At 37.5% G+C, this 14,182-nt stretch overlaps 1 long non-coding RNA gene across 1 annotated transcript in view; it reads right to left on the minus strand.

The window, feature by feature from the left end:
- Nucleotides 1–14,182, minus strand: part of LOC136875577 (uncharacterized) — a 43,845-nt gene that overhangs the window by 28,095 nt on the left and 1,568 nt on the right. Inside the window, exon 2 of the long non-coding RNA XR_010860478.2 lies at nucleotides 7,486–7,632. This is a non-coding gene — a long non-coding RNA (uncharacterized lncRNA). The remainder of the gene's footprint in view (nucleotides 1–7,485; nucleotides 7,633–14,182) is intronic.

A 14,182-nucleotide genomic window follows, 5' to 3' on the forward strand; every position in this document is an offset into this window, starting at 1 on the left:
ATCCTACAAATTCTGCTTCATCAGTGAAAATTTTAGGGAATCCTGGATGTGAAATACTACAATTATTTAACTTCACTTTATTAATGTCTTTCTTGGAATATTAAATTCTGCTGCTTTTCACTGAGAACTCTATTCCTAATGGCTACTAGGCATTGTTCCAGGCTATAATAACAGTATCTCCTACTTCCTGCAGTTCTTATACTTCTGCAACATTTCCAAAAATCTGAAAAAAGATTGTAAACGCTATTTACACCACCTAGCTAGAACTGACGTGTGTAAAACATCCAGCCTGGGGAAACTTTGCTCCACGTTTGTTGCAGAGCAAAGTATCTTCAAGGTGACATTTCTAACCTAGGAAATGAAATTAACTTTATCAAACATTAAATGAAAAACTGCAATACTGCTCAGCAATTAGACATTAAGTACATGGAATCAAGGCAACTTCAGATTGGTCTCCTTTCAACCAGATAAAATTAGATTTTTCTGGCTTAATTTTTCACGCTCATGCAAGTCATGACTTGGAAGAATAAAATATAATATGGCTGAAGGTGATGCAAACAAGCAATGCTGCCAATCCTAATGTAATCCCTTACAAGGGAAAAATTTCCAGAGTTACAACAGGTTTGACAACTACAAAACAATTTTCTTCAAGTGGAGCAAAGTATAAATAATTCTTCATTTTTGGTACCTGATCCCGATCACTTTCAGAATCTGAAATAGCTTCTTGGCCCAATCAACATTATTGAATGCCTTTTCTAGATCTACGAATGCCTGTACGTGGGCTTGTCCTTAATCCAATCTTCTAAGATCAGACATAAAATCAGGGTTGCTTCATGTGTTCCTACATTTTGTTCTGAAGCCAAATTGATCTTCTCCCAACTCAGTTTCAACTTGTCTTTTCATTCTTCTGTAAATAGTAAGTGTTCAAATTTTGCAGGCGTGAGATACTAAACTAATGATGCAATAGTTTTCACACTTGTCAACACTGGCTTTCTTGGGAATAGGTATAACATTCTGCTGAAAATAAGATAGCACTTCTGTCTCATACATCTTACGCACTAAATGGAATAACCTTGCCTTGCTGGTTTCTCTTAAAGCAGTTGGTAATTCAGAGGGAATGTCATCAATTCCAGTTGCCTTGTTTCTGTTTAGGTCTCTCAGAGCTGTCACCTTGTCTTTCCCTAGAAGTGGTTTTCCATCTGAGCTCTTAATATTCTTACACCTAGTTTTCTTTTCTCCGAAGGTTTCCTTGATTTCCTATATGCACCATCTACCTTTCCTAGGACCATACAACCTTCGACATCCATGCACTTCTTCAGTCAGTCTTCCTTAGCTACCATGCACTTTCTATCCACATCATTCTTTAATCACTTGTATTCTTTCCTGCCCTCTTCATTTTTTGCGTTCTTGTATTTTTGTTCATTGATCAGGTCTGGTATCTCCTGAGTTATCCATTGATGCTTTGTTGATCTTTCCTTTCTAACATTTCTTCAGCCACCCTACTGACCCAATTCTTTACAACTCCATTCCTTCTCTACTGTGTTTCTTTCAGCCTTTTCATTTAATCCTTGTGCAACATGTTCCTTGAAACAATCCCTCACACTCAACTTTTCTAGATCCCATCTCCTTGGATTCCTTCCCTTCAGTTTCTTCAACTTCAGATAACATTTTATGACCAAGTTATGATCAGAGTCCACATCTGCTCCTGGAAACTCAATCCGACACCTGATTTCTGAATCTCTCCCTAATCATAATGAAGTATATTTGATACCTTCCAGTATCTCCAGGTCTCATCCACATACACAGCCATCATTTGTGGTGTTTGAACCAAGTACAGTATTAGCAAAGACTAAATTATGATTGGTGCAGAATTCAACCAGTCAACTTCCTCTCATTCCTTTGTCTCAATCCAAATGCTCTTACTGCATTACCTTTTTACTGGCCTACCACTGCATTCCAGTCTCCCATCACAATTACATTCTCATCACCTTTTACATACTGTATTAAGTCTATCTCTTCATATTCTTTCGATTTCCTCATCTGCTGAACTAGTAGGCATATAGACCTGCACTATTGTGGTGGGCATTGGTTTGGTGTCTTGACAACAATCCTTTCACTATGCTGGTCGTGGTAGCTTACTAAGCTGCCTTATTTTCACTTATTAAACTCCTGTCCAGCCCCATGGTGTAGGGGGCAATACATCCCCCCGTCACCCGGCGGCCCCGGGTTTGACTCCCGGCCGGGTCAGGGTTTTTTTTTTATTTTTATTGTAAATGATTAATATCCCTGGCCTGAGGACTGGATGTTGTCGTCCTGAATGTTCCTTTTCTCACATTCAACACTTTACACTTCCGCCATTTCCACATACACGCAGGTTCACAACGTATGGTGCAAAGTAGGGGCAAAAGATCATAGGTCGACGCCCCGAATAAGCAACATTTAAAAACAAAACCAACTCCTACAATTCCCCGTTTGATGTGTTTATAATTCTGTAGTCACCTGACCAAAAATCCTGCTCTTTCTGCCAACGTACTTCACTTATACCAACTACATCTAATTACAACAAATTACATCTAACTCCATGACTTTCCATAATGCAAAAATCTCTTCTAAATTCAGATTTCTCGTCCATTTCCTTTTCTACCTTCATCCTCAGTCTTCTGTCCAATATCCTAAGATCTTTGCTACATGTGAAATGAGGGTGATTCCCTTTTAGTTTCTACATTCTTAACACCCTTGAACAGTGGGATTATCAGACCCTTCCTCCAATCTGGTAATTTTTTCTTCCATATCACTCAGAAAAATCTATATATACAATATAATCCTATTGGCCCTGCTGCCTTTATCATTTCTGTAGCCACTTCATCTACACCTGATACTTTGCCACTTTTCATCTTTGTACCTCCTATTTCCAACAGTGTCATATCTTCATCTTGTTTTTTTCAACCATTTTTTTAGTTTAATATTATGTAATTTAGCAAAAACACTTCATTTATGAAGAATATCTTCTGTGTAAACTTTTTCCTGTATCTTTTCTTACAAATTTTGTATCTTCCCTCCTGTTTGCTTTTAACCAAGCCATACAATACATTTCCTTTAACATACTCTCGCAAGGTTTCTGAAATGTCCCATATGGGAATCAAAATCTATACTACCAGAACCATCCTACACCTGATTTCTAGAAATCAAGCCAAGGAAAATTCATTTCTAGAAGAAAATTCAGTGGAACATTCATTTATCCAAGGACTTGGTTTCACAAGGGAGTTCAGAATGAATTAGCCTTTAGCCTTTAATATGAAGGAAGCCGTTAGGAGACTTAAGGCTTGTGAATATTTTTGGATCCACCTAGATGAAACTGACATCAATATGTTCCAACTTCTTACAGTTATGCAAGATTTATGGAGCAAACTTGTAGAAAAGAAACGTTCAATAAATTTCCAAATTCTTTGAGTAAGTTTAAGGAAAAGCTAGGTAAACAATCAACAGGGAATCTGCCACCTGGGCAACAGCCCTAAATGCAGATCATTGATAATGGAGAAGAATATTGGTTTTGAATTTATTTTTAGAACAAGTATAAAAATAAGCTAAGTATTGAAACTGATTTAACCCTTTCCCACGAATTATCTTTGACTCACTGTCTGGCAAAACCTAGAGTAATAATTTGCTTGTCAAGTATAGTTGTGGAGGACCTTCACTAAATTCTTTAAAAACTACTTAAGATATCACTAAAATTTTAGTAACAATGGAAAATGCACTCATCTTACGGGCGAAAGTGGACTTCCCATAGCCACTCCATGGATCTGTAGTGGCTAATTTCTTTATGGAGCATTTTGAGGAGGCGGCTATTGCTTTGGCACCCATCAAACCTATGATATGGTGGAGGTATGTTGATGCACTTGTGGTCTGGACAGAAGATCCTGAGAAACTTCATCTATTTCTAAACCACCTAAATCAGCAACATCCTTTAATTAAATGCACTATGAAGGTGGAGTCTGACAGACTCCTTCCTTTCTTGGATGTTCCAGTAAAAAAGAAATCGGACGGCTCCTTAGGACATACCGTCTATTGTAAGCCTACCCACACAAATTATCTTCATACAGATTCTCACCACCATCCAGCACAAAAAACAAGGTATTCTCACGACACTCGCCAGGAGATTCACAATTAAGTATTTTTTATTTTGCACCTTGTCGATACATTAATTGCTTAAGGCAACTTATTGGTTAAAAGTGGTACATGTTTCATATATTAACATCTCCAGCCACATAACACTGTTTAGATGAAAAATTCATATATTAACAAAGTATCAATGCTTGAGAGGAAGTGTCCTTAAAAAATTTCATCTGAACAGTGTTATGTGGGTGAAGATGTTAATGTACAAAACATGTACCACTTTTAACCAGTAAGTTGCCTTAAGCAATTAATGTATCAACAAGTGGAAAATAAAAAATAGTTGTGAATCTGTTAAAGTGCAATACAGACCACGAAGCTGATTTTATGTAACTTGCCAAGAGAGAGAGACGAATTTGTGAGCCATCAAATATCCAGGTGGAGATGGACACGCTCAAAGTCACGTTCAAGGGTAATGGTTACAGCTATTTGCAGATTCATAGTCCTGCATCCCAGAGAAACAACTAAGCAAAGCTCACAGAAGGAAGAAGTGAAGAGAAATGCCTACTTGCCTTACATTCACAACACCACAGATTCAATTGCCAAGGTCCTCCGCAAACAATATAAAAACAGTATTCGGCACTGCCACTAAAATTGCTCACAGCCTGCGTAAAACCAAGGATAAATTGTCCCCACTTTTACATCCTGGGGTATACGAAATTCCTTGTATTTGCAGTAAGGTACACATGGGTCAAACATGCCGGTCCATTGATACCTGTATCAAGGAACATGAACATAATATTAGTCTCAACCAGCCAGACAAATCAGCAATAGCTGAGCACACTATCGTCAGGTCATGTCATGTTCCAAGATGCTTGAGCTCTTACCCACACTAGACACTACAGGTCCAGGATTATACAGCAAGCTGTGGAAATACTTAGAAATCGTAACAATTTCAACAGGGACACTGGCTCTCAATTCCTGGTTGCCAGCCATTAAGGATTTACATAGGTAGTTCCCTTCCCTGCCCCTCCACTATTGTTATTTTATCTCCGTTTTCCAAATTGGTACGTTCCTCATTGCCAAATGTTTCATTCCAGGCTTGTGTCAATGTCATACACCTGTCAATGTCATGTTACGTACACATGTTATGTGACCCTCTTAGACAGATTCTGATGGTAATTCTAAATTCCCATGGAGGGAATTAGATATTTTTCCACCAATAGAGCATATCAAAAATCAGATCAAAAATTAGATGTTGGCTTTTCAGGCGTTTGCTCTATTAACCAGCATTTCGTCTTAGGTCTGACACTAGACTCGTCAGAGTGGGATGTGTCAGACCCTACCCACTGATGCTGGGGTGTATGCAGGTGAACTTATCAGAAGCCTCTTATGTGGCACAGTCTGATAACTGCATACGGGAGATAAAACTCCACAATGGAATTAATGCCTGCCTAGCAATTCCAAATGGTAATTCTAAATTCCCATGGAGGGAATTAGATATTTTTCCACCAATAGAGCATATCAAAAATCAGATCAAAAATTAGATGTTGGCTTTTCAGGCGTTTGCTCTATTAACCAGCATTTCGTCTTTGAATTGCTAGGCAGGCAGTAATTCCATTGTGGAGTTTTATCTCCCGTATGCAGTTATCAGACTGTGCCACATAAGAGGCTTCTGATAAGTTCACCTGCATACACCCCAGCATCAGTGGGTAGGGTCTGACACATCCCACTCTGACGAGTCTAGTGTCAGACCTAAGACGAAATGCTGGTTAATAGAGCAAACGCCTGAAAAGCCAACATCTAATTTTTGATCTGATTTTTGATATGCTCTATTGGTGGAAAAATATCTAATTCCCTCCATGGGAATTTAGAATTACTATTTGGAATTGCTAGGCAGGCATTAATTCCATTGTGGAGTTTTATCTTCCGTATGCAGTTATCAGACTGTGCCACATAAGAGGCTTCTGATAAGTTCACCTGCATACACCCCAGCATCAGTGGGTAGGGTCTGACACATCCCACTCTGACGAGTCTAGTGTCAGACCTAAGACAAAATGCTGGTTAATAGAGCAAACGCCTGAAAAGCCAACATCTAATTTTTGATCAGATTCTGATGGTTCGGTCAGTTCCGCTTTGAACGCTAGCACTGTGCTAGGTCCAGGGAGCCATCTGGTGATGAATAAACGTACCATTTCTACTTCTGTTATAACATCTAAACTTCAAAGTCATTGTTTAAGAAGCCTTTCTCGTGGACAGTCAAGATTTTCTTCTGGTGACGCAGAGCACAGTTCTCTGCGTTAAAGAATTTCACCTTATTTTCTTGACATGGCATAACCCCAAAAGTCTATAATATCATGTCTAGAAGTACAGGCCGTGAAAGCATCAATGGCAACAGTACAATTGTTAATAAAATTGACTATCCTTTAGCTACTTCGATTTATGAGTATACTGAACTACAAGGTAACAAGGGACACACATTCTGGTCTCCACAGATTAAAAACTTTGCAGTAAGATAGAACCAATAACCAATGGGCACATCTGTATAATTACCAACTAAGAAAATCTGGGATTAAAGAAAAAAGAAAAACAGCAACACCACTGAGGTGGTTCTAAGAATGTGAGAATGACCTGAGACAGACCTGTAACCCTGAAAACAATCTGCAACAGAGCTAAATTTTGATTAATGGTCAAAAGCTATCAGGATTTTGAAGTGGATTCAGAAGACTTAAGGGCACCTTTGGGCAACAAACATGACAATACTATTTGCTTTATGTTACAGACACGGGTCTTATGGCAATGATGGGATAGGAAAAGGCTAGAAATTGGAAACAGCTGTGGCAATTAAGGTGCAGCCCCAGCATTTGCCTGGTGGGAAAATGGAGAAGCCACAGAAAACCAGCTTCAAGGCTGCTGACAGTGGGGTTCAAACCCACTCTCCCAAATGCAAGCTAATACCTACAGTACCCAAACTGCACAGCCTCTTACTCAGTATGACAATAAGACAAGGTCAGCAGAAGAACACGATTTAAATTAATAAAATGAGATTGGTTAATACACTGTCCATAAAGATTCAATTAGCGTAAAAAAAATTAAAAGAGAATGGGCAGTAAAATTTGTAATGTTAAGTCCTTGCAGCAAAGGGATTGATCAGATTTGCAGAATAGAAGTAGGTTTACAGCGGGAAACTAATTGATTTCTGCTCCCTCCATAATGTAACAGTACAATGCCACCCTTAAAGAAATCTGTTGAATATAACATTTCAAGACTGATAATGCTGTCTTATATTTGGTGAGTGAAAAATTGTATTTAACTTAATTTTGTTTATTTAAGTTGAAAGTATTAACCGTTGTAATATAAATTTCTTAGACTTACCTTGCATTTTGCTAGATGGGTTCATAGACTAGTTCATACCACTTCCAAGTGTGACTGGTAGTGCAGTAAATGAGATGGATCTTAGGTGACCAGAATGACAGCACCAACCAGTTTGCAGCATACAAGCAGGAGTAATTAGGAACATTCCTGGAAATAATAACTAATGTTAAAAACTCTAAAGAATTTCTTCAAGCAATATTTTGGACTATTGCCTGCACTATGAAATTAGCTGAATGCTCGTCAAACGGACAACTCTGAAGTCCAGAATAAAAAGAAATTCCGTAACTATAGACTTAGTTTTTAGTTATACCTTAACATTGTAAGAAAATAATTTGCACAAAAACTGTTTATTCATGTCTATGTGTGAGAGATTACAATAGTCTTGCTATCTATGTTGCTTAAAACCACCCAGGTGTCACAGGTAACGTAATTTTTTTTTATAAGTTGCTTTGTCGCACCGACATAGATAGGTCTTACGGTGACATGGGATAAGAAAGGGCTAGGAGTGGGAAGGAAGCAGCCATGGCATTAAGGTGCAGCCCCAGCCAGCATTTGCCTGGGGTGAAAATGGAGGAGCCACAGAAAACCAGCGCTGCCGACAGTAGGGTTCAAACCCACTATCTCGAATGTAAGCTCACAGCTGTGCTTACCTAACCGTACGGCTATCTCTTAGTTTTAGCGTAATTTAATGTTCACCGGGAAAGTTGGCCGCTTCCTTCCCACTCCTAGCCCTTTTCTATCCCATTGTCACTATACAGGTCACTTGAAGATCTTTCAACATTATTTTATTCAACATTATAGTTTAAAAAATACAATTTTGATAGTCGCTCATCTAGTTCTAACCGCTAGTCCGTCAACATTTTATAGCAATTTTACCACTTGTCTTTAACAAACTGTTGCTTTATTCATTTTACTTGAAATAGTAGTCTTCCAATGTCACTATTTCAAATACTTTCACCAAATGTAAACTTCTCACTCTCAACATTGTACTAGTCTTTTACCTTATGTTAATTTTCTTTCAAGTCTCTTCAAGGCTTTTTATATATTAATTTTATTTTTATGTAAATCAGGTGCCTGATTTTATTTCAAGGTTAAACCCGTGGCTGATTCCTATATGTAAGGCGAAACATGTACCATTTTAATTAACATATCAGTGTAATTCAACAAAGATTTATTGTATTGATTAGGTTGTCAAATTAATAAAATAACATTGTTATTTCAATCAAATATCAACAATATGGATCAAAAATTATATTTATCACATGTAAGACCTATGTGCCAATACGACGTAAAGCCACTAAAAAAAAAAAAAAAAAAAAAGGAACAAGGACTGTGTTCATCTTAATATACTTCACATAGCATTGACACCAGAAAGGACATACAGACATAAAACAAGACCAAATTCACAACTAGTGCCAACCTCAAGACATTGGGAAAAGTCTAAGATTTTAGCAATTTCTAATGAAGACTGCTTGCTATACACAGTATCATATCCATTTTTAATAGAGTGTTGCGTTCAACATGATTATTTTTAAACACTATTCGAATTATGTTACATCTTCAAATATTTAACTTTGTAACAGTGTTGTGAATGAGATTTCAAGTCTATTTTCAATATTTCTCATAAGTGTGCATTAAAAGTAAGCCATTTGAAAAATTAGAAACTCAAAACTAAAAGCTCCTATTGTAATTCAGCTGTGTAAAAGAAAAATATTGTTATGCCACTATAAGCTTACCCTTCAATTTATACATAACCAGTTGACTAAATGAATAGAATCTTCAAAATATTCTTATAACATGGAATATCCATGTGTGAATGTGCTACATCAGCTCTGCATTCAGGAGACTAGCAGGTTCAAACCCCGTCGTCAACTGTCCTGTGGTTTTCCATTTTCACTTTCGGGCAAATGCGAGACAGTTTCTATTCATAGGCCACGGCTGATTCCTTCCACCTCCTTACCCAATTTCATTCACATTTATTCATTAGCTCCTCGACTGAGGTTAGCGTCAGGAAGGGCATACTGTCATAAAAACAATTTTATCTCACATTATCCCTGATCCCAAATCAGAAAAACAGACTAAGTGGTAAACATACGTACATCAAAATATTCATATAATCCAGGACGGGTGGGTTAGCATTTCAGTTTCAACATAGTTCATAGACAATTCAAGTGCAGCACTTAAGTCCAACAGTGTTGCCACATTCAAAAAATATTTTGGAAGATTGGGCTCAAATTTTGGAAGACTTAGATATGTCCATTTGTATTATTTTACTGAAAATCAGATGGGTGTACAATTGACATTGAGCAACAACTGAATAACTTTCAGTTATATACCTGAGAATTTCCTTGAACTTCTAAAAGTGGTGGTTCTTCAAAAACTATGTAGAAAGTTCAAAATGTGGTATGTCTTGTACTGAAATACCACCTCAGTAGCTGACATTTAAGGAAAGCAATTGAGATGCATTATTTCTGATTATATTAGACATGTTTGAAATTAATAACTGGTTTGATAGAAGGCAGGTCAGGTTTAAGAAAGGTTATTCCACTTAAGCTTAACTTTTAGGATACCAGCAAGATATAGCAGATATCTGATTCAGGTCAAATGAACAATATTGTAATTGACCTATTTATGGCATTTGATAGGGTAGATCATGAAGACTACTGACAAAAATGACTGCAACTGGAATAGACAAAAAAGTGACTGAAAGTAGAACTTGGAATTAGAGTATTTTTGTAGGTGAAACATTATCTGATCCCGTAATCATTAAGAGGGGAATTGCTCAAGGCAGTACCGGTATATTTGGATATTTATGTTTTCATGAGTAAAGAAATGGAATCAGGGAAGACTTTTTGCACATGATATAGGTAGTGTATAGGGTAATAAGTTACAAGACTGAGCAGCTACAAAAGAGACTGACAATGTTGCAAGATGGGACAGCAGGTAATGGTATGATAAATTGGGTTAAAAGGTTGCAAGTTTTACTAATAGGAAAAGTTCTCAGTTTTTATTAATGGTACTGCATTAATGGAGTGAAAGTTGCTTATGGGAATCTTTGGAAGTACCTATGTTAATATAAGGAAAGATTGGGATAATCACAAAGAGGATTGTATATAAAGGGTACAGATACCTGCATATTGTTATGAGGATATTTAGGGGCTGTATAAGGATGTAAAGGAAAGGGCATACAGGTCCATACAAGAACCTAATTAGAGTTTGATTCTAGTGTATGGGACCCTCACTAGGATTACTTTGTTCAAGAACTGGAAAAAATCCAAAGAAAAGCAGCTTGATTTGTTCTGGGTGATTTCTGACAAAAGAGTAGCATTACAAAAATATTTAGAAGTTTGGGCTGGGAAGACTTGGGAGAAAGGGTACTATGTTCTGAGCTGTCAGTGGAGAGATTGCATGGAATGACAGACTAATATGTCTGAGGTGTTTCCAAAAGTAGGAGAGATATTATGTTTGAATTCAAGAAGATAAATTGGGGCAAATATTCATTTATAGGAAGAGGGATTAGTGATTAGATTAATTTACCAAGAGAGATGTTCAATAAAGTTCCAAATTCTTTGCGATTACTGGTATTTAAGAAAAAGATTAAGTAAACGATAGATAGGGAATTTGCCACCTGGGTGACTGCATTAAATGTTTATCACTAGTGACTGAAGGAGTGCTGGTATGCGAGAGAAGACCTGTATCATTAACACATTAAAGAACCCATTTTCAATGCACTGTTATCAGCATCGCACCCCGAATTCCCTTAAAACTGACAGCAGTTGAAGGGAAGTTTAATAGACATGTACTGATGGGCAGTCATGTAAAATACCTCGCCTAGCAATCGTAAAGTGGGGACGAAAGAAATCTGAAAATTTTAATCTAAATTCGTATTGTGTAATATATTTTTAACAAACTGGAAGATCTTCCGAAATTTGAGGATCTGGCAACACTGACTTCCACTGTCAAGAGCCGTTAAAAACAAGGATCATGTACGTGTCGTAAAATAAGAGATTATTCCTCTGTCCCGAGAAAAAGTTGTCGGGACGCCAAAATGTCCCGTAGTTTATTAAGCGTGTAAAAATGCATTATTTTTTTTTTCAATTTTTACCACTTAGACTTTAAAAAGATCATATAGACAGTTTTGAACATGATTAAACCTCCATATAGAAATTGGAAGTGATTTGTCTGTTTATATTCAGAGGTCACAAACAGTACGTCGAGTATAGAGACTGTTAGAGATTCGTTGCCAATACCGTAAATGTCGGTTTTGTGGTGCACGAATATAGCCATAGGCAATATAGAATCACGTATATAGCTAACGTGTATAAGAAAAGTGCTTAAGAAATGCCCAAAAGAATTCGTATTCACTGAAGATTAGCGGAAACAATTTCCTTCCCTGAAATTGTGTTTCCAGTAACCTACTTCCAAAAATTTAAGATTAGCATGAAAGCTGGTTATGTTGTGAAAAACGTATAATACCTACCCCATCCACAAAAATTGGCCGGCAAAAATATATTTAATTCTATACATTCAAAAAACGTGAGGATATTCGTAAACTGTGGAGAGCCGGTGGCCGAAGATATACTTTGAACCCTACCACCTGCACAATATGTTCATCCTATTTCGAACAAGGGGATTTCTTGAGTCATCTGCGACGCCCAATTTGAGATTGCGCTCACCTCCATTGAAGATGTCTGAAAAGAACCTAATCACCTCGGGATGGTACAAGAGTTTACTTTATCTGAAAAACTAAAAACTAACGTTTCATCTTTTGTTTGATTTGGCTTTTATAAAATTTTGTGACAAATATTTGGTCTTTCCGAGATTCCTTTAGATGCCAATGGCCTACGTCTGTTTGATTTATTTAGCGTATGGCTTTTTAGTGTCAAGCGGGTATGAGGACATGTACGGCTCGTCTGGCGCAGGCCGACGAGGAACCTTCGCGTCTGAGTGCGAGATGATGGTTAACGAGGTAGGGAGAAAATAAAACCGGGTGTTTGTACATAACCTGTCTAATAACACCAAGGTTTAACGTTTCCATCCGACGAACGAATCGCCAAGAGTCCTGTCCTCACTCCATATGAATGAACACTGCGGACAGGTTTGAAATTGAACACACTTTTGGCACGCAATCTAGTTATTAGAAATAAATTGTATACCACCACCTCTCCTACCCTGTCAACCAACATTCAGATGGTAAAAGAAATTTCAACCAACGGTACGCAAACCAGCTAACCACGTTGTCAGATCGTTAACGACTTCGCGCCTTAACGATCATGGCCACCAGACGGGCTTACACCATGTTAAAAATGAGTAATGTCCCGTATTTTTCGATACAAAATCTAAAGTCTACTAAAGATGCAATCATCGAAAGAAATATTTCGTCGTACTGAAAAATCGCTCCGGGAAAATTTATTAAAACAGTTGTCTGAAATATGCGGTTATGACTAACATTCAAACCCCATCCGAAAGCGATTAGACTGTCTTAACAAATGGGCGAATAACCTACTGCATACTGTAGATTTGCCCCTAGCATAATCTTTTGAAAGAGGTCAGATTAAGAAAATTCCTGGTTGTCAAAATGAAGGAAGTCTTATAGAGGTAGGAAAATACGTTCTTTTTACGAGTTTTAAAAAATAGTTCCTCCGAAAAATCTGTACCATAGGGGTGGTATTTTGGGAGTTTTCGCTGTACAAAGACCAAAAGAAAGCAAATGAGACGAGATGAAAATGTTAAGCTAGTTAAGCAGCTAGTGAATAGGGAAATACTGTTGGCAGTATAAATTGTTAAAAATTTCTCATTGTACTGAAATAACACTCGAGAGGCATAAAGTCTTGGTACCGGTATAATTAGTGTAAGAGTTGGCCTTGAACATAAAACACAAGTACCGGTACCTACATAGGCCTATGTCTGTCGTAAGATTGTGTAGAAGTACTTTCAGGTATCCCCATAGCAATCACGTCAAAATATGGTAGAAAATATATTTGAATTTGAAGTAGAAATAAATTCAACTAAGGTTGTACGAACTCAGCTTTACGTGAAAATGAGAAAAGCATCGGTAGCTGCTCGCTATCGGACTGGGAAGACTTGCACGTCTGGGTTAACACCGCTATAAAATAACGTTTGTGTTTTCGTTATAAAGCACTTGCATGCAGCCCTCCCTGCCCCATTTGGACATAGCCTACCGCTGGATGAAGTATCCTCTTGAAAAATGTTACGATTTATCTCTGGCGGTTTTACTTGAGGGCTTAAGAATATCCTAGAATATTACCTTAAAAGCATAGTCTTATCACGAAATGGATTGCTACAACCTGTGCGAATTTTACCTTTTTCATGCATGTAAATGAGAAAAGTAGTTACGGTATTTCAGGAAAAAAATTGATTTAACCTATTAATTAGCCAGAACCAGGGGTAAATTTAAGTGACAATATTTGCCAATACTAAAAGAACAGGTTCTTTCCAATGCCACCTGGATTCTTAACTTTTTTTCGCTATCTTTTTGATTCGTAAGAAATATAACCACATCACTTGCGTAATGCGTATCGCTGAATCAAGTTCAACGTAGTCTTTTTTTTGCTAGGGGCTTTACGTCGAACCGACACAGATAGGTCTTATGGCGACAATGGGATAGGAAAGTCCTAGGAGTTTGAAGCGGCCATGGCCTTAATTAAGGTACAGCCCCAGCATTTGCCTGGAGTGA

This window comes from Anabrus simplex, chromosome 6 (genome assembly GCF_040414725.1).
Source record: "Anabrus simplex isolate iqAnaSimp1 chromosome 6, ASM4041472v1, whole genome shotgun sequence".
Taxonomy (NCBI): Eukaryota; Metazoa; Arthropoda; class Insecta; order Orthoptera; family Tettigoniidae; genus Anabrus; species Anabrus simplex.